The sequence below is a fragment of the Medicago sativa genome, chromosome 5 (assembly GCF_051527215.1).
Source record: "Medicago sativa cultivar Bolivia chromosome 5, Bolivia_mono, whole genome shotgun sequence".
Taxonomy (NCBI): domain Eukaryota; kingdom Viridiplantae; phylum Streptophyta; class Magnoliopsida; order Fabales; family Fabaceae; genus Medicago; species Medicago sativa.
In genome coordinates this window covers 79,891,707-79,910,850 of record NC_140753.1, presented here as the reverse complement: position 1 = coordinate 79,910,850, position 19,144 = coordinate 79,891,707, and the positions used below count along the sequence as shown (strand labels likewise).

At 32.4% G+C, this 19,144-nt stretch overlaps 2 long non-coding RNA genes and 1 pseudogene across 7 annotated transcripts; all 3 read left to right on the top strand.

The window, feature by feature from the left end:
- The first annotated feature begins 1,315 nt into the window (after window positions 1-1,315).
- On the top strand, window positions 1,316-4,883 carry LOC146925520 (uncharacterized). 5 transcript variants are annotated; one of them, XR_015010548.1, is made up of 5 exons: window positions 1,316-1,460; window positions 3,137-3,254; window positions 3,643-4,033; window positions 4,119-4,223; window positions 4,418-4,883. It is a non-coding gene; the product is annotated as an uncharacterized LOC146925520 (long non-coding RNA). The 5 variants fall into 5 exon arrangements; XR_015010545.1 differs by having other exon boundaries at window positions 4,119-4,883; XR_015010547.1 differs by having other exon boundaries at window positions 3,643-4,223.
- A 4,020-nt stretch (window positions 4,884-8,903) lies between these two features.
- LOC146925519 (guanosine nucleotide diphosphate dissociation inhibitor 1-like) lies at window positions 8,904-14,061 on the top strand (annotated as a pseudogene). The gene is made up of 10 exons (XR_015011212.1): window positions 8,904-9,198; window positions 9,289-9,351; window positions 9,920-9,945; window positions 10,661-10,748; window positions 11,088-11,195; window positions 11,312-11,482; window positions 12,586-12,635; window positions 12,768-12,821; window positions 13,325-13,397; window positions 13,726-14,061. The product of XR_015011212.1 is annotated as a guanosine nucleotide diphosphate dissociation inhibitor 1-like (transcript).
- Window positions 14,062-14,910: 849 nt separating this feature from the next.
- On the top strand, window positions 14,911-15,923 carry LOC146925518 (uncharacterized). The gene is made up of 2 exons (XR_015011054.1): window positions 14,911-15,131; window positions 15,510-15,923. It is a non-coding gene; the product is annotated as an uncharacterized LOC146925518 (long non-coding RNA).
- Window positions 15,924-19,144: the final 3,221 nt, after the last annotated feature.

Sequence of the window (19,144 nt, the reverse complement as noted above, 5' to 3'; positions counted from 1 at the left end):
CTTCTCTCAAGCTCGGAATCGGGTCGGTATTGGTGTTTGCATTCGAGATGATGAAGGTTGCTTTGTGTTAGCCAAGACTGAATGGATGACTCCGGTCCTTGATGTGAATTTGGGTGAGGCTTTGGGTTTATTATCAGCAATGTACTAGGTTCGCGATCTGCAACTGGGTATTGTGGACTTTGAGCTTGACTCCAAAACCGTGGTAGACAATATTTATAGTAGTAAAAGTGGCGTCTCTAATTTTAGTGCAGTAATTAATGATTGTAGACGTCTGTTAGCTTCTGATTTAGTAACCTCTGATGTTAGGTTCATTCGGAGACAAGCCAACGAAGTCGCTCATAGCTTTGCTAGAGTGGCTTTGCGTCATGCTAGTTTCCATATTCATATTAGAATTCCATCTTGTATCTCTACTATTATTATGAATGAAATGCAATAAGTTTCTTCTTGTTAAAAAAAAAATAATCAATGAAAATTGTTTTGAAATCTTCTCATAAAACTTATTCCATGAAGAATAAAAAAACAATACTCCAAATGATTAGGATGTTTCAGTTTTCTTAATAATAAAACCATGTAGGTAAAATTTTCCACCAAAAATATAACACCACTAACGCAAATTTCTTTGCCACACAGACCCTATACAATGAATGAAATATAATGGATCAAATGCAATGAATCATAATTTTCCATATGTTCATCCACACACAGAGAGCTTATTAAACAAGTTAAAAAAACAACTTAATATGCTAGATTATCATATACTATTTGTATATATACAATATATACAAATAGTATATCAAATAGTATTTGATAATCTACACTACAACATTTTTGACTTTAGGCAACAAAAATTTAGGCCACGGGTGAAAAAGCGTCGCCTAACGGGTTATAAGCCACAGATTATAATACGTCGACAAGTTTCTATATACCTTGTTGAAAACCGTTGTATATCAATCTTATGTCACGGTTCTTTATGCGTGGAAATTGCCTAGCCGTTGCCTATTCCTTATAAGCAAGGGTTTACGATCGTTGGTATTTAAACCTTAATTAATAACTGCAGCCTTTCCTCAAATAATAGTCAACATGGTAAAAGGCATGGCCTATACTGCTTCTTCCCACAGTTTGAAAATATTTTCGGCCATTCATTAATAACCGTTGTGTTTAATAATTACAAACCGTGACCTAAAATATTTTAGACCCCGCCAATTTCTCCCACTTCTTTTTTTGAGATTCCCTCTCAATTTTCATTATAACATAATTATAATAATATAATAATTATTAAAATAAATAAAAAATATGAATTTAACGTTAAAACACTCAGAAGCATAAGTTCTCTTCATTTCATGGTCATTTCTTCATTTCGACCAACATAGTTCCCTCCGCCGAAGAAGCTTTGTTCATTTCGACCACCTGTGCTTTCTTCATCCTCACTTCTTTTTTTGAGATCCCCTCTCATCAGAATAGTAAGTTCCCTCTCATCTCCTCTTCTTCTTCATTAGAGTACCAACACTTAGATTCTAGTGTTTTCTTTCAATCTATGAAATTGATGTGTACTCTAACTACTTTTTAGTTGTATTTGATGTTTATTGCATCAATTTTATGGTTACATGTATATATATTCCAAATTCCCAATTTTGACATAAACCCTAATTTGTTAAATTTGGTAAAAATTAAAATTGATTTTTTGAATCTCAAATTGGTAGCACATGTGTGTTGATTAAAAGGGTTTACATGTTAGTTTAAAGAGTGGAGTTGGTATCCATTCATTTGGTGGTGTAGTGGCTTTAGTGCTTTGAATTTGAACCTATGGTTTTGATTGGTGTTTTGGAATGTCGCTGTAAAGTTGGAATGGGTGGATTTTTATCATGACATGTTTTACAGTGCTAGTTGCTTATGCTGTTGTTGTTTTTGTTTCTATTGGGTGTGCTGCAGTTATGTCCCTGGAGGCAGTTCTATGTACTGTTCACGCACTAATGCTGGCCAGGGACTTTTCTGCTAACTCTGTGATGGTGTGTTGGTTCTGTCTGTGTTCTTTCAGTAGGGTTCTATCGGGGAGGACATATTTTAGTCTAACCCATTTCATTTTGTATTTTCTTTGCAGCAGCCTTTACTTCTTATAGGGTGAGCTTCCTTAATAAATATTCCCGATTCAAAAAAAAAAAAAAAAGTGATTTCCTTTGTTTCTCAAATTGTCCTCTACATACTTGTACGATAATGCCTTCAGTTTAAGGGTTGGTTCTACTTTCGGGCATTAAGATCTAGCCCAGTATCCAAACAACACTACTTCACTAGTTTATTTTGTATCTCTAAATTTATGTGGGTTTTATAGCTTCCACAAACAATTTTTTTATTGTTTTTCTAATGTACAATTGATAATTATTAATTTGTTTTATAGTATATTAATGTCTAAAATTCACTTTTGTGCTCTCTATTGTCGTTGACTTGGTCCTCAATGTGTTGTAGAGACAATGGTGGGGAGACATGCTATAGATACAATTACAATTTAACTCGTTTTTATAGACAAATAAATGTTAGTAGTTTTGGAGCCTTTGCTTTGTTTTGTGTTTGGGTCCTTTCCATTTCTGTTGCGTGTATTCTAGTGAGTTGTTGTCAAGTTTTGTTTGTTTTGATGTGTGTTTAGTAATGGATCAGTTTTATGTGTGGGGTTCACTGCATTGACATAGCTGTTATAGTATATATGACAGCAGTAGCAGCCTCAATTGATGCAACTTAGTGATGTAGTTTCAATTTAGGGAGTGTAGGTGCTTATGTAGATTCAATTCATGTGGCTGCTATGGTTGTTTGGTAGAAAGCAACATTATTATATAGCATGATATGGAAAAACATAATTTGAGCAAAATCATTAAGGCATTATCTTCTTGTTACAAAAGATAAGAGAGATTTTAATAAAAATATATTAACTCATATAACTAATTATATCATTGATTAATTAATTAGAGAGACGATTCATTTTTTTTTTTGTCTTTAATGTGGCTTGGTCATTCATTTTTTACTAGTACTGTGCATACTACTATACATATAAGTTTCCTTTGGAAAGAAAAATACTATATAAATATGTTATTAATGAGGGATGAAAATGGATCTATTGATACCCCCTTCTAACATTAAATTTTTACAGGTTGGTTTTCACTGTCAAGTCCGCAATTTTCGTTTTGGTGACGCCATTCTTCTCGGGTGCTTGCGTCTCTTACCTGCTGCTATTTTTCGTTCTTCTCAACGCCCGCTTTTCTTCTAAGGTAAGCGGTGACTACTATTCTATTCTTGAATAAAGTTATCCATATGTGCTTATCCTTTAACATTTCTCTTTCGTATAAATATATAAAATGAATCTCTTTTGTAGATTATCTTTCTTTTTTCTTATACTTTATGAAGAACACCGAAATTGCAGTTGATTTAGATTTGTTATCTGATGTGTGCATTACTTTTGTTATCCTACTCCTTGAACCCACAAATTAATTGGACATGTTTCAAGAGCCTTCTTTATAAGAGACTATGTATCTAAACATATACTCTCAAAAAATATATTATAATTATAATTCATAGTATTTATTTTACTTTTAAGGTGCATGTATTTAGACATATATTTTCGTATAGTATATTATTGTTTCAATTTTTATGAATTAGATTAGATAAAGAATGGACAAAGAGTGGACTAAACTCCCAAGACATTGGAAGAAGTATAGGAAAGGTGTTAAGTCATTCTTGGATTTTGCGTATACCAAAGGAAGACCTCAAGGGCGTGAAATTTCTTGTCCTTGTGTTGACTGTGCAAATGGTAGATGGGCAAGAAGGAACGTTGTTAGCGATCATTTAATTGCTGCAAGTTTTGTAAAAGGATACGATGTTTGGGTAAACCATGGAGAGGATATGCCATCGCCTATGGAAACTGATGAGGACACAAATGATCAAGATGATTCACATGATGACATCAGTGGCTTACTATATGACAGATTCAGAAATGTGATAGAAGAAGAAGGGAGAAGAAAGATGGAGAAGAAGTAACCAAAGTTGAGATGTATGATTAATTTTGCTTGTTTTATCATTTCTTCTATATCTTATTAACTAGTATTTTTCTTTTCAATATATGATTACTAATGTAGCGGGAAAAGAAAGATGGAGAAGAAGTAACCAAAGCTGAGATGTTCATTGAAACTCGAAAAGGCCGAAAAGGAAAACAATTGGATGGAGAAACACAAGTTGCAATTGTAAGTTTAATTTTGCTTGTTGTTGTTTTAGATTTTGGGTTTTAATTTGTGATTGTTACAAGTGTTTTACAGAATTTCATATGATATGTTCTCTTAGATCGTTTTTCTATATGCGTGTTGGGTTGAGATTCGATGAGGGGATGGCGTGTTTGGTGGTTTGGGTGGGTGCTGATGGCTGCTATGTTTTTCTGCAGTAGCTTCAGTACTTGTTTCATGGTGCCATTTTTTGTTTTACTGTCAGTGTTGCTTCTCTCCTATTTTAGCTCCCTTCGGTTCTGGTGAGTCCCATATAGTTGTCTTTTTTTATGCTGGCTGTTATGCAGGTGTATGCGTGAGTAGGCCATGTTTAGGTGGATAAGCTTGGTTTGTTACCTAGGCTACTGTTTGTGCTGGTTTTTATTTTCCGATTCAAAAGTCGTTCGTCATGAATAATATTTGTTGTTTAAAAAAAAAGTTATGTTCAGCCACCAACTACCAACAATTTAATCTATGTATGTTTGATATTGGGATAAACTTCAAGAATCGATTAAAATTTCAACTGAAGCTGGAGAACAAACATTTGAATCATTGCTTGGGAAAGAAAGGCCTGGTAGAGTGCGGTGTTTTGGAAGAACTGCCACACCATCAATGTTAAAGTGAAATGCTGAAATTTCTTTAATGAAAAGACAATATGATGGTCAAATTGCTGAAATATCACAGAAGATGGGAGCAATACAATCACTTTTGAAAAACATTTACATGCAACAGAATCCGCATTTAAGTGAAGAAGATGTAGATAATATGTTGAGATATGTTTTACACAATGGTGATAGTCCAACACCACATTCATCGACATCAACCTACGCGCCTACTCATCAAATAAAGGTATAAATTAATAACATTGTGCTTTTATTGTTTCAACTTTTTAAGTTTTAATTGAATGATGATATATTTATATCATGAATGTGGTGTTAGAATATTCAACTATATTTGAAGTATATGTGTTAGATTTTGTTCATTAGTTAAGGATCAAAGTGAGATTAAATATGAACCTAGTTTATCCTTTTTATTAAATTATAAAGGAAAGTTTAAAGTGTCATTTTTTTTGTTGTGTAGTTGTGAAAGGAGCTTCTTTTATAGGTGGTTGATGATTATTTTACTTTGTTATTACTATTTTCATATTTTTAGGTTAGAAACAAAGATAATGATCAAGATGTTGATCCTCAAGATGATCAAGACCCTCAAAATGAGCCCCAAGATGATGATTTTAATGATATTGACCAACTTGAAGAATTTGATGAAGACCAACCTTGATTCAAGCATGAAAAGATGGAAGATTATGTTTTGATTTTTGTAATGAAATAGCGTTAACTATAATTAGTTATAAAACTTTGATATATTTTGAAAGTCTACATTAATGTTTGGTACAAGTCTTGTTATTAATCTTTTAGATTATAACCTTTTGAATTTATAAATGTATGGAGATATCATCATTAAGTACTTGAAGGTATATGAAAAATTTATGAGAATTATCTAATTAATAATATTGCATAAAGTATAATATCATAACACTCTATAAATGAAAAAAAAAAGGACAAAGATGTATGACTCTAGTTGTAAATATAATTATAGTGGATTGAAACAATATGGTACGGTTTTTTACACTATAGGCAACAATTTTTTAAACTACAGGCTAAGTCATATATGTCTCCTCTGTCCAAAACCGTGACTTAAAAGAAGCTTTTAAACAATGGTGTTTCATGTTTTTGCCACGCTTTTCATGCATTGCTAAGTCAAAACCGTGACCTAAAAGAAGCTCTTAAACCGTGGCGTGTTCATGTTGTTGCCATGTTTTTCATTCATTGCTAAGTCAAAACCGTGACCTAAAAGAAGCTCTTAAACCGTTGTATTTTCAGGAATTATGCAATGGATTGGTCGGGCCGTTGCCTCAAGTACAAAAAACCGTGACATATTGAATAGGCAACGGCCGTATATACCATGCCTGCAAAATCGTGGCCTAAACGTTTAGCCAACGGTTATTAGGCTTCTAGCCTCGATTTTCGTTCGTTGCCTAAAGCGAAAAATGTTGTAGTGCTAGCATATAAGATCTTCAATTACAAAGTAAAATCTAAGTATAGAAATGTAATAACTGTTGGAAAGCAATCCAGACCAATGCAAAATTTTCTCGATAATGATTTCTTTCCTCAGAATGGTATCGTATGAGACACATTTTTTTGACATAACTAGTCGTCCACCGTGTAATTCACGGGTAAAATATGTGCAGCTTAATAATAGTTACCAATAATAATTAACAAATCCACTAAAAAAAAAAAATTAACAAACTCGTCAAAATGATGCCATAAGAGTTCTTAGATATCTCAAAGGTTCTCCATGTCGTGGTATAAACTGGAACATCTAGATAGGGTTCAATACCATCATGGTGTAATTTGATGTTGGGATCAGAAGGTGTGGAAACAGGTTTGGAGTTTATGGAATCTGAATCTTCTATCAAGTCTAAGCAATATTTTATTTGGCAAAGAGAGATGCCAGTAGTAGAATGAGCAACCTCAAGACCTAGAAATTAGTTCAGAGTGCCTAAATCTTTTATTCTAAAAGCATTATGAAGGATATGCTTGATAGATTGAAACTCCACCAATGAATTACCAGCTAGTATAACATCATCAACATACACTAGAAGCAAATTGAATGATGAAGAAGTACTCTTGATGAATAAGGAATGATCAGAAGCAGCTTGTTTGTGACCATTTTGGAGCAATAGAGAAATTAACTTCTCATAACATTTTTTGGGGCCTTGTATGATTCCATAGAGGGGTTTGGATAGTTTATATACTTGATTTGGATGAGAATGTGGAACACCAGGTGGAATGAGCATATAGACATCTTCCTGTAACTCTCCATGCAAAAAAGAATTATTTACATCAAGTTGATGTAAATGTCAATGATGCATAGAAGCCAAAGCAATAAAACTCTTGACTGGTAAGCTTAGCTACGGGTGAATATGTATCAAAGTAATCCAAATCCTCTATTTGGTTATACCCTTTTGCTACCAATATGGCTTTATAATTATTATTATTTTTACAATTTTAGGAAAATATAAATCTATGTAAAAAGTATAGGGGACAAAAATATTACGGTGATTCATGCATACCACCGTGACACTAAGCATATGCTAAAGAAACCAAAGCAGAAAATCAGATTTAAGAACCTTCAAACTTCATTCATCCCCACCTCAGAAACAAACACTTCTTCGCTTCATCCATCTCACACCACCTCATGTAAATGTCAAGATGCCAATCTCATTACACTGAAATTTCTATATGATTAGAATGGGAAGCAATGTAAGGAAGGGGCATGTTATTAATTGCTGAGCCGTGTGGTATTCTCCAATATGAAGAAAAGGTAACCAAGAGAGTATATGTAAAACTGAAAATGCTAAATGCCTATCTCATTACACTGGAAGTTAATAGGAATCTAAATTGAACTTTAGGTCAAGGGTTAGAGGAGTATTGGACATTGTCTAGATTACTCTTCATCTTTCAAAACCTGAACCGTATAGAATAAAGTATTTGCTGGTGTAGGCATCAGTGTCGTTAAATGCACTATCTTTTTCCTGCATCATTTATCCATTGTAATCAAGTAGTTTCGTTGTTCTGATATAACCCATCTTTGCTCGACCTTCAAAGAATCGTTCTCTGGGAAGCATTGGAATGGTAAAAAAGAAAGAGGTTTCTATTTTTGAATTAAAAAGTAAATTTTAATGTTTGATGAAAGTTTTCCAATTTTACGGTTTGCGCAAAGGGTATAAATGGAAGTAAAATTGTCTAGAACTGAAATATGTATGGATTTTATCGATTGTTAGAGACCAATGTGCTGGTTTTGACGCACTTTTTATAGGGATGACACTTGTGTACCATAATAGTATATACCATTGCAAATGTGCATGATTTTTCAAGTGTGTAATATATTCTCTCTTTGATAGTGGATCATTTAAGTCGGAATTCATTCTCTAGATGTAGGAGTTCATCTATAGATGGGGTAGCAAACTGCCAGCTTTATAGTGTGTTCTAGCAATTTAATTTTTCATATTTCTTGTGTTCCATGCACGCAATTAGTCCTTAATAAGTTAATCTTCATTAGCATTTTTCTTGCGTTCCATGCACGCAATTAGTCCTTAATAATTTTGATAAATAAGTCCTTTCAATATTTTTCTTATTGCAATGAAATTTAACTTATTTATTAATTAAATATTTAAATAGTATTATAAAAAGGATAGAAGTATAAACACAATAATATACATGAAAGATATATTAAGTATTCCTCTTTATATATATATATATATATATGTATATGTATATGTATGTATGTATGTATGTATGTATGTATTTTTGTGTGAACAATGTAGGTATCTTCTATGCACAATTGGAGCTCGCACTACTACAAAATATATATTTTACATCATGGGGGTTTTAGTTTTCACATCAGTCGCAAAATAACTGAAGGGAAACATACAGACTGTGAGTTTTTACATCAGTTGACATATGCACATGAGGGGAATTCTTAATAGCATGTACCATTTACATCAGTGGATAATTGGAATGATGGGAAAAAAACGCGGTGGCATTTTCGTAATTTGAGTAAAAACTTTTACCTTATCCCCCTTTTCTCTATCGTGAAACACGTACACTTTACCTTCCTCACTTTTTCATTCAATCAAACCAGTCAAAAACCTATCCCAACCCACCACCGTCTCTCCCATCCACACCGTCCAAGCTCAATCACAATACCTCTTCAAATCGGTTCGCATCGAAGCATCAACAACTCACCACACCATTCAAATCAAGATCGAAGAAACCCTAAACCCCCTTTCGTTTGCGATCTCCGATCGAAGATGGATGAAGAATACGATGTAATCGTTCTGGGAACTGGTCTCAAAGAATGCAATCTCAGTGGTCTTCTCTCTGTCGATGGCCTCAAAGTAACGAACACTTCAACACTGATTTCATTCTTCGATTCATATATAGATCCAATCAAATCATGTTTGATTTTTTATTAATTTTTTGCTTAGGTTCTTCACATGGATAGAAATGATTATTACGGAGGAGAATCCACTTCCCTTAATCTTATTCAGGTAAAAAAAACTTTCTCTGATTTTTTTTATTTTATTTTTATTATTTTTGAAATCTGAAACTAATGAATGATATTTGATTTATTTGTATGATTCAGCTTTACATTCGATTAAGTCCTTCAAGATAGATTTTCATGTCAACGCATTCTGTTTTCTCTCAGTTGAACCTTGATGATGCCAGATAGATTTTCATGTCATGTCCTTCAAGATACAATGATCAACTTTCAAGTGTCTCGAGTAAGTGGAGGAGCTGTTTTTATTAGATGGCTCACTTCTCTGCTTTGTCCTTGTTTCCTTGTATTTTTACATCCTTAGTTGTTTTATTATGGTTGCTGGTCTATTCTCAATTGTAAAATTATTGATGATGATTGTGTATATTTCTGAATTCTGATGCTTGAAATAAGTTGTTGGTAATTAGGTACATTATATACAGCACTTGTTTCTAATTGCATATATGTTTTTCTGATTGCTTACATAGGGGCCAACAATGCATATATTATTCACCTTTTTTGGGTGTCAATGACATGCAAATTATGTTCAATAATTATATATTTGTGGATTGTTGCTGAAGGTTGAGCTAATAAAAAGTGATATAAAGTACTTAAATGTGTGAAGACTAAATGGTAGTTCTATTTTTGTAACGGACTAGTTTTATTAGAAGGAGACATGGAGATAGTAAAAGTACATGTTAATCTAGAAGACCAAATTGCAGAACTAATTAGTCATCATTAATTCTAGTATGCTTCCATAGTATTGTTGGTGCTTAGCATGATTGATTATGAATTTTAAAGGACTGATTTTGATTCCAACAAATTAATCACCTTGTCCAAAGGTGAAGAGAGTGGCATTGTTGGCCTAGCAGCTACAGAATACATTTCTTTCTATCCTGCTAATAGAAACCAGAATGCAAACCAGTCTAATATTTCAATGAACACATATAGGATATTTGTTTATGTGGAAAGAAATCCTATAAACCTCGTTTGAACTCACACAGACACTTGATGTTATTAATTCCTACCTTTATTGCACTTCTGTTTTATTTAATACTATCATTTCCTGTTTGCAATTGCAAGTGAGCTAAGTTAAGAGAGAAACTAAGATACAAATAACTAGAAGGCTAGAAGTAAAACATATATGCAATTAGAAAAAGAGCTATGGTTACTAAAATTTGGGAGGGATTGCATAACAAATATGTAAGTATATCTGAGAATAATACTCGAGAGGAGTTGGTTTTGATTTATTTTCCTTTCGAAAAGTCGGTATTCAACTTAAAGACCAGCTAATCTAGAGAACCAATCTCACTATCCATTAGGGGGGACGCAATTGAAGTCAGAGGAGATGACAAGCCTCCTCCTCATTTGGGTTCTAGCAAAGACTATAATATCGATATGAACCCTAAGGTTATTCATTTATTTTCCGCTTTTCTTGTTTTTAATTATTTCGGTGCATCTTTTAGTTATGCATTGACAAAAATTGATTTTACTTAAAAGTGAGAGTTGAATGTAAAGTGGCTTATGTTTGAATAAAAAAGTTAAACAAAAAATTTCAGTTTAAAAATCAAGTTAGGACTCAAAAGCTACAAATCCTAGCTTCAAACATGTCAAAACTCAAAATCAATCTTAGTCCTCCAAAATCAATTGTTAGCTGAATCAAACATAAGCTCAGTCTATTATGATACATATGATATTTTCATGACATTCATCTAATATTTTATTTTTTTTATTTTTTTGGGTGTTTAGTTCATTATGGCCAATGGCACATTAGTGAGGGTTCTCATTCATACTGATGTTACAAAGTATCTCTATTTCAAAGTTGTGGATGGAAGCTTTGTCTTTAACAAAGCAAAGGTACGTTTCAATTTTTTATTGCTTTACACATTGATTGCATTGGGAAATCTGTTTTGGGTTTTAGATTTATGACAATGTATTGATTGCGTTATTGATGGGAAATTCCACTTTTATAGGTTCACAAGGTACCTTCAAATGACATGGAGGCTTTGAAGTCCCCACTTATGGGAATATTTGAAAAACGCCGTGCATGCAAGTTTTTCATATAAGTTCAAGATTATAACGAGTGATCCTAAAACTCATGATGGGATGGACTTGACAAGAGTCACTACTAAGGAGCTGATAGCATACGTATACAATATACACTTTTTTTTTTCATGTTTCCTCCATTATATTTCCATTTATAGATTCAATTCAATGATCCACCCTTTGTATTGCCTTAGTACTCTGTATAGTCCTTTGGAAATTTGTTTTGAACTAAGTACCATGTCTTTCGACCTTAATATGGTATCTTCATTAACTTTTCAGTCAGAGTCAATAGTGACATGTAATTGTACGAACACTTCTATCAGTTTTATATATAGAGTAAATATGCGTTCATGAATTCAAATTCCAAGCGTGTGGTGATTTACGATAAATTGGCATTTATGTTTGTTGACACATGTAATTGCTTGTCAAATTCATCTTGCACGTCATGATATTTATATATTACCATATGTATTTGTAGGGTAGGTATCTTCGTTCCTATACTAAGAACGAAAGTATAACTTTGAGTGAATGGTTAGAAAGAATAGTTTAAGATCCTTTTGCCTTTCTTGTTGACCCATGACAGAAAATTTGGCCTTGATGATAACACTGTGGATTTCATTGGTCATGCTTTGGCGCTTCATAGAGATGATCGCTTCTTAATAAATCCAGTAGTGCCCAAACTCGCCCGATCCAAGTATTTAGAGAGTTTAAGTTCCCTTACATTGTTCAGTATTATGCCTGCTCCGAATTGTCCCATCAATAACCTAAATGTTATATTCTCTAACTGTCGCTTTATCGGACGGAGATGGGTTCATGTTTGTGTTCTTTGGTTTGCTATGGGTGGATGATTTTGGACTGAATCCGACTGTAACCAATGTTCACCCCTAAATTAAACTACGAAGAAAAGAGTCAAACATATGGCTAGGTTTTTTTTTTTTTAACAATTTCAGAACTATCAAACTTATGGGAAGTTTCTCAGTTTGAACTTACATCTTGTGCTAGTTTGTATAATGGTTTCTGCACTGAAAAATGACAGCAGAGTTAGGTGATGCCCATTTCTTGTCATTAGCTCTATCTTACCCTAAAAGTGATGATTGTAGATATGTTATAAAGCTTTAGAACTAGAAATTCATGTGTTTATTTTCTCGCTGTATGTATTACAATTTGTATTTTATGATAACTTAATTGTAATTAATTATAGGTCCCAGGATACTCTTCGTTGCGCAGAAATCTTTTGCAGCTCGCACCAAGGTAAGTGTTTTGATATGCTATTTCTGCTTTTAGTCCTGGCAGTGATTGATGATCCTAACAGTAGAAATCTTTTGCCTCTCTTATCAAGGTAAGTTGTTATTGATGATAACATTTTTTCTTTCTTTATGTCAGGTTGGCAAATCTTCCTAAAGAAGTGAAAGATGATCTTGAAGATCCTAACAGCAGGTAATCTATCTTTTTCTAAAACTTCTTACTATTAAATTTTCATTTCCACTTAATTCCGCCATTCAATTATACAGTTTAAATTTTTTTGTTTTCCATCAGTCTAAGGAACCTCACTTGTTTCATATTATAACAACAAATAACTTCTGATTCTTCTATTCACGATGAATTTGTAGATATAATATTGGTTGGAGTCATGGGAAAGAGAAACATTTTATAATAACTTTCTGTATTGAGTACATTGGGTCATTGAAGATTATTTGATTATTCCACAAGTATATTATGCTTATCATTGGTATAGGAGAAAAAAGAAGTGTAATCTGAGATGCTCAAGTGGTGTTCTCGAAATGACTTTCTGACAGAGTATATATTACATTTAATTTGTATATGTTATTTTGTAAATTCTAATACTTTGCTGCATGGATGCATTTTGCTAAATCAGTTAGTTATTTACATTTTTAAGTGAGGCCAGTTTCATTTATCGACTTTTTTTCTTCTAAGTGCAGATTTATTAAAAGGATCTTTCTATGCCAATCCCATACTTGATACGCCTACAAGAGATAAATCTTTGATACGACGGTAAAGTGGATGAGAACACTTGATTTGTTTTAAAAACTTTAGTTGTTTCTTGCCGTATGTGTTTTTGTTTATCTTATATATGGATATGGATATTATGGAGCAATTCTCGCTATCAAAATTCAATTGTTATTCTTGTAGATATAATACGCCTTACATGCAAGATGTCACAAAGTTACAATAGGGATCTATTCCTATTGTTATTCATCTGTTTTTGTAGAGTTACAATAGGGATCTATTCCTCTTCCTCTATTTTCTCCTCATCATAGTTTCAGCAATAACTCCATTTACAATAGATCATGCTGACATGAATATTTCTTTGAACTTGCAGGTTATACTGATCCTGATCCATCTAAATCACATTTTACCCGCTTGCATGAATGGCATTTTCGCTCAGGGCTTGATCGATACATATGGATAATTGGAATGATATATGCTTATTATCATCCTACTGTAAGTTTCTCATTTTATATATTTGAACAAGCCAAGACAAATCTAACATTCACCTCCATCCTCTTTGTTATTGAGTGATGATTTTGAAGTGGCAGACTATGGCCTGGTTGGGATGATCTTCTAGCTTATAGGAGTTTTTCAATTTTGAAGTGATAATTGTATGTCTTTGAAATGAATACTTGTGAGGGTTATAAATTAAATTTTGTATCTCTTAGCTTTTTAGCTTCCTTTTTGGCATTAAAATATCATTTTTTTTTCATATTTCTAATATAAATAAAAGAAAAGAACATGGTCTCAAGCTGATTTTGTAAGCAGTATTAATAAAGCATAATTTTTTTTTAAAAAAGTGTAGATTTCACATCGGTGGGATAGAAGACTGATGATAAATATAATTATTTTACTTCAGTGTCTATCATAAAACTGATGTGAAAACCCTTATCTTAAATTTTAAAAAGAACGTATCACATCAGTGGGAAAAAAGCCTGATGTGGAAATATTGCTATTACATCAGTCCGTACCTGATGTAAAATGACGTGCACATTCTACATCATATCACTTTACATCAGTTGCCACCTGATGTGAAAAGTAGTTTCCAACTGATGTGAAAACTGATTTCTGTAGTAGTGTCGAGTAGGGTAGAACCATAATTAATGGCAAAATTCTTCCTCAACAGATTTAGATTTAATTGCTACATTAGTGTTGGATTATCCTTTATCAATTCATTTTTTTTAGGGAATCTTTTAGCATTTCATGAAAGTGTTATTGGCTATATATGTATTCCCTTTATATATAGATATAAATATAAGTGAAAGACAACACAAGACTATGAGTTTAACGTTCAAATGCACGGAAAATGTGTGGTTTCTTTGCATGCATAAACATGTTCGGTGGATATTTATACATTCCCGAAAATCATTTTATAGCAAGAAACATATTTATTAGAAATAAAGGAATATATATTTTTATCATTTTATTCACAAGAATGTACAAACACATCAATCTTTGGTTATTAGGGGGTTTTAGGGAGTCAAATTCATTTTCTACCAATCTGTCAAATACTAAATTGGCATCCACGTTTGCAACAACCCAAATTCTCAATTCTTTCCGTATTGTTCTCCACTATTTTTAGACCCACTTTGTTGATGGGATTATAAGTAACCATGCAATCTCATTTTATCCCTCTCACAATAATTTTATACATATGAAAAAATAAGAATAGAGAGGACCTGGAAAGAAAGGGAGAAGTCAAGAAGAAGAAAAGTAACCTTGATAGATTAATCATAAGTAAGAATCTTATTAATATTCTTTAATAATAGCATATTAATTGGAACATATTATGCCAACCTTTGTTGAATATAAATATTCCTTAATAACAGATTATATTTCTAGTAACAACTTATATATATATATATATATATATATATATATATATATATATATATATATGTTAGTATTCTTGATTTTCTTTGTTACAAAAGGGTATGCTAATTAATATTTTAAGATAACATCATAGATCATATATTGTTTTATGATGTTGTGTTAGTATAATTTTTGGTTGAATATTGTATGTGGGTGGGTTTGTTAATCTATAACAACTTAATTGAATTTTGTTAATCGCTCTACCTTGTGTATAAATGATGTTACTACATTTGTTGATTTTAGGTTGCAGCTAATAATGGAAATCAACAAATTGAGGAGGAAGATTATCTTGTCTCTTCTCGTCATAGCAACGCTAAATCTTCTAAGGAGTGTTTTCGTTAAATATTACCCTGAAGCTACAGATCCTAGAAAGGAACACTTTTTTAATATATTGAGTCTTTGTACGATGCTTACGTTTCTAGTAAGCACGTCAATGTATATTTGCCTTGAAAAACCTGAAGGTAAAAAGAACCAGGAAAAGGCTGTTTGATATCATATTTAGTATATTTTGTTTTTGTTGTTTGATTTTATGAATAATTGTTTTAGGGTTTTTTTTTGGGAATTTTATGAATGTTTTTGTTGAGGTGTGCTTTTATGTATGTTTGTCTGTTGTTTGATGAAATCAAACTGATAAATTAGATATTTATTGTATTTTAATTGCACCCAGATTAACTTCAATGAGCAAATTTGTTTATCATTCATATACACGCGTATCTATTTTTAAGTCGAGCAATGCTATATATCAAGAAAAAATTTATATAGCGAATATATATAGCGAAACAAATATATATGTGTCTTACAAATATATATAGCGAAACAAAATTCACGACAGGACAGCGACAGAAAATTGATGAAGTTTTGATCAGGATAAATAACACTGATATATATAAATAAGGGGTTTGCTATAATAGACTCACTCATTTTCATGAAGGTCTATTTTAGCATTGTACACCTTTTACTTTAGACATAAATACCCATGTTTTTGTTTTTTGAGAAAGACAAAAGGAAGGGACAAAGTTGTAGAGAATTTATTTTTTCTGCCCCTATCACCAAAAAAATTGATATGTCTGCCCCTAGTCCAAAATTAATGATAGAAATGCCCCTGTTTTACATTTAAGTTGGCGAGCATAACCCATTTTTTCAACAATCTCTGCATACTTGCAGGCTTTGTCAGATATGGAATGGCAAGCAAATTTCTTTTAATTTTTTTATCCTGTTCTTGGTTTGAAATGGCGAGCAAGCCATTTTATTTTTTATTTTGTTTATATATTTTTTTTGTGTTCTATGTTTACGATGACGAGCATGCCATTGTTCTACAATTTTAGGTTTTTATTTTTTTTTACTTTTTTTTTTGTTTCTATGTTTTTAGGTTTAAATGTAAACGTTGTATTATTATTTTTTAATGAAATTGCAATCTCATCATTTATCCTACCGTAAATATTTTTAATTAAAAATAAAATTATTAATAAATAGACAACCGAAATGATAATAATAATAATTATATTAAGGTAATTAAATTGAAAATAAAATACGTTACGAAGGAAATTAACTACCGATGATTAACAGTTCGACAATTTCTGCGAATATGACCAGTATTGAAACACATTCCACATTTACTTGGTGCTTTTTCCACAACATCCATTTCAGTCAAGATGCGAGTACTGTTTGGACGACCTTTCTTTAATCTTCGCGTGGTTGGATCGTGGACCTTCATGCGAGGGCCAATAACTCTTGTCGTGTTGTAGATTGCGTATGCACTCTCATTTGTAAACACAGCTGGCATAACGGTTGAGTCGCAACAATTGTGGAGAATGCTTCGATGATTGCTAACGGCTTCCGGTGCAGCGACAAAGCGTCTTTTACGGTGGAACGAAAGGTGCATGCAGGGAGACGTGCTCCAGTGTGGCACGACACAGGCGAGTTGGCGTGCTCCTTAGAATGCGAAGCCTTGAGGCAGCGTAATATTGTACACATGTAGCCGTGTGAGTGGTCCATAACATTAACAATGTTTCATTTTAATGTATTTTTCTTAAATGCTTAATAAAAAAAATTATTTTAGGTTGTTTTTTTAAATTCAAGAAAAGTGGTTTTTTTAATAAATTGTAAAACAAAAAAAAAACAAAAGTTAGACAAAAAAAAAATTGAATTTTTTTTTGGAAACATCAAACATATGTTCGCCATTTTAAATTAGAAATGGCATGTTTCAAAAAAAAAATAATGTCATGCTCGCCATTTTGTAAATAGAACACAAATAAAAAAAAGTAAAAAATGGATTGCTCGCCAATTCAAATAAGGAACAGGAAGAAAACATAAAAAAGAACATGCTCGCCAATTTAATTCAGAGAGAACCTGCAAGTTGGCAGAGAATTGTTGAAAAAAAGGTCATATGCTCGCCAACTAAAAAGAAGAACAGGGGCAATTGTATCAATAATTTTCAACTAGGGGCAAACATATCAATTTTTTTAGTGATAGGGGCAGAAGAAAAAAAATTCCAAAGTTGTAATTCCGTTTTAATCATTAATGGTTTTTCTTTCTTTTCTTCTTCCTCTTTCATTCTCCCTCTCTCTCTAGCCAACCTTTTTCCGTTCTTCGTACAAGTTCCATGGACTGTACTTTTCATAACAACATTCCTTGCCACAACGTTCACACCAGAGACAAAATTCATTGAAACCAATTGAATCCATAACAAGATTTTCAAAACATTAACAAAATATATAGAAAAGAATAACCAATAACTGAAGAGAAGAGATACAATTCCAGATTTCGGATTATTGGGGTTGACGGCGATTTCGGATTATTGTTGGGAGAGCATTATCAATGGATCTAAGTGTATAATGGTGATTGAAGAATGAATGAATAGCTTCTTCGTTTTACCAATTTTTTGGAGCTAAACAAAGATCAATGCCTTTAACAAAGAAGCTATGAAACATAGATAGTGTAAGGTTCTTCATTTTTTTTCTATGCTTGATTTGTTATCATTAGTGAAAGAATGGAAAAAGGGTTGAATTGTTGAATAACAAAGGCTTAAATGCACTTTTCACCCCCTATGTTTCAAAAAGTTGCGATTTTGGCCCCCTATAAAAAAAATGGATATTTTGACCCCCTAACTTTTGCTCATCTTTTGAATGGCTGATTTTGAGCAAGTCAAAGCCCAGGTGGCATGCCAACTGTGTAATTTTCATTTAAAAATAAAAAGAAAAGCCACGTGTGTATTTTCATAATTAAAAAAATAAAAAAATTGGAAGGATTAAAGAGAGGAGCACGTGAGCGGCTTTTTCTTTCTTTTATTTTTTTGTTCTCTTTCTTCATCTTCTTCCTTCTTTCCCATCTTCATCTCCATCTTCATCATTCGTCTCCATAAACCTTCAACAAACAACCCAGAAAAAGAAAAAGAAAAAAACCTATAAAGCTAACATAATCTCAATCCACCTCAATCTGAATCTGAATTCAACATTTAGTTTTACAGAGAAACCCATAATCACAATCAAAACCCTCACATCCAAATCTCAATCCTTAATTGAAACCTATATTATTATTTAAAAAAAACCTGCTGCAAATGGTTATTGAAAGTGCCAAGAAAAGTAATCTCACAGAAGAAGCTAGCGACCGTTTTATTATTGATAATTGCAAGAATATATACTTGGTAGGCTTTGAAACAACTGCAGTTGTTGCTTTTGTTGGAACAAAATGTGTTTAACAATGAACCTTAAAGAGTTTTGATGATAACAAGGTATTAAAAATTGTAAATTGGACTAGCTAATATTTGTTCAAGTGTACAGGACCATAATTATAAAGTTACATCATCATTGGTTCTGAATGAGCAAATAAAGAGCAAAGGAAACAACAAAAATTTGAAGCTTGGACGCTCCTGAAGGCAA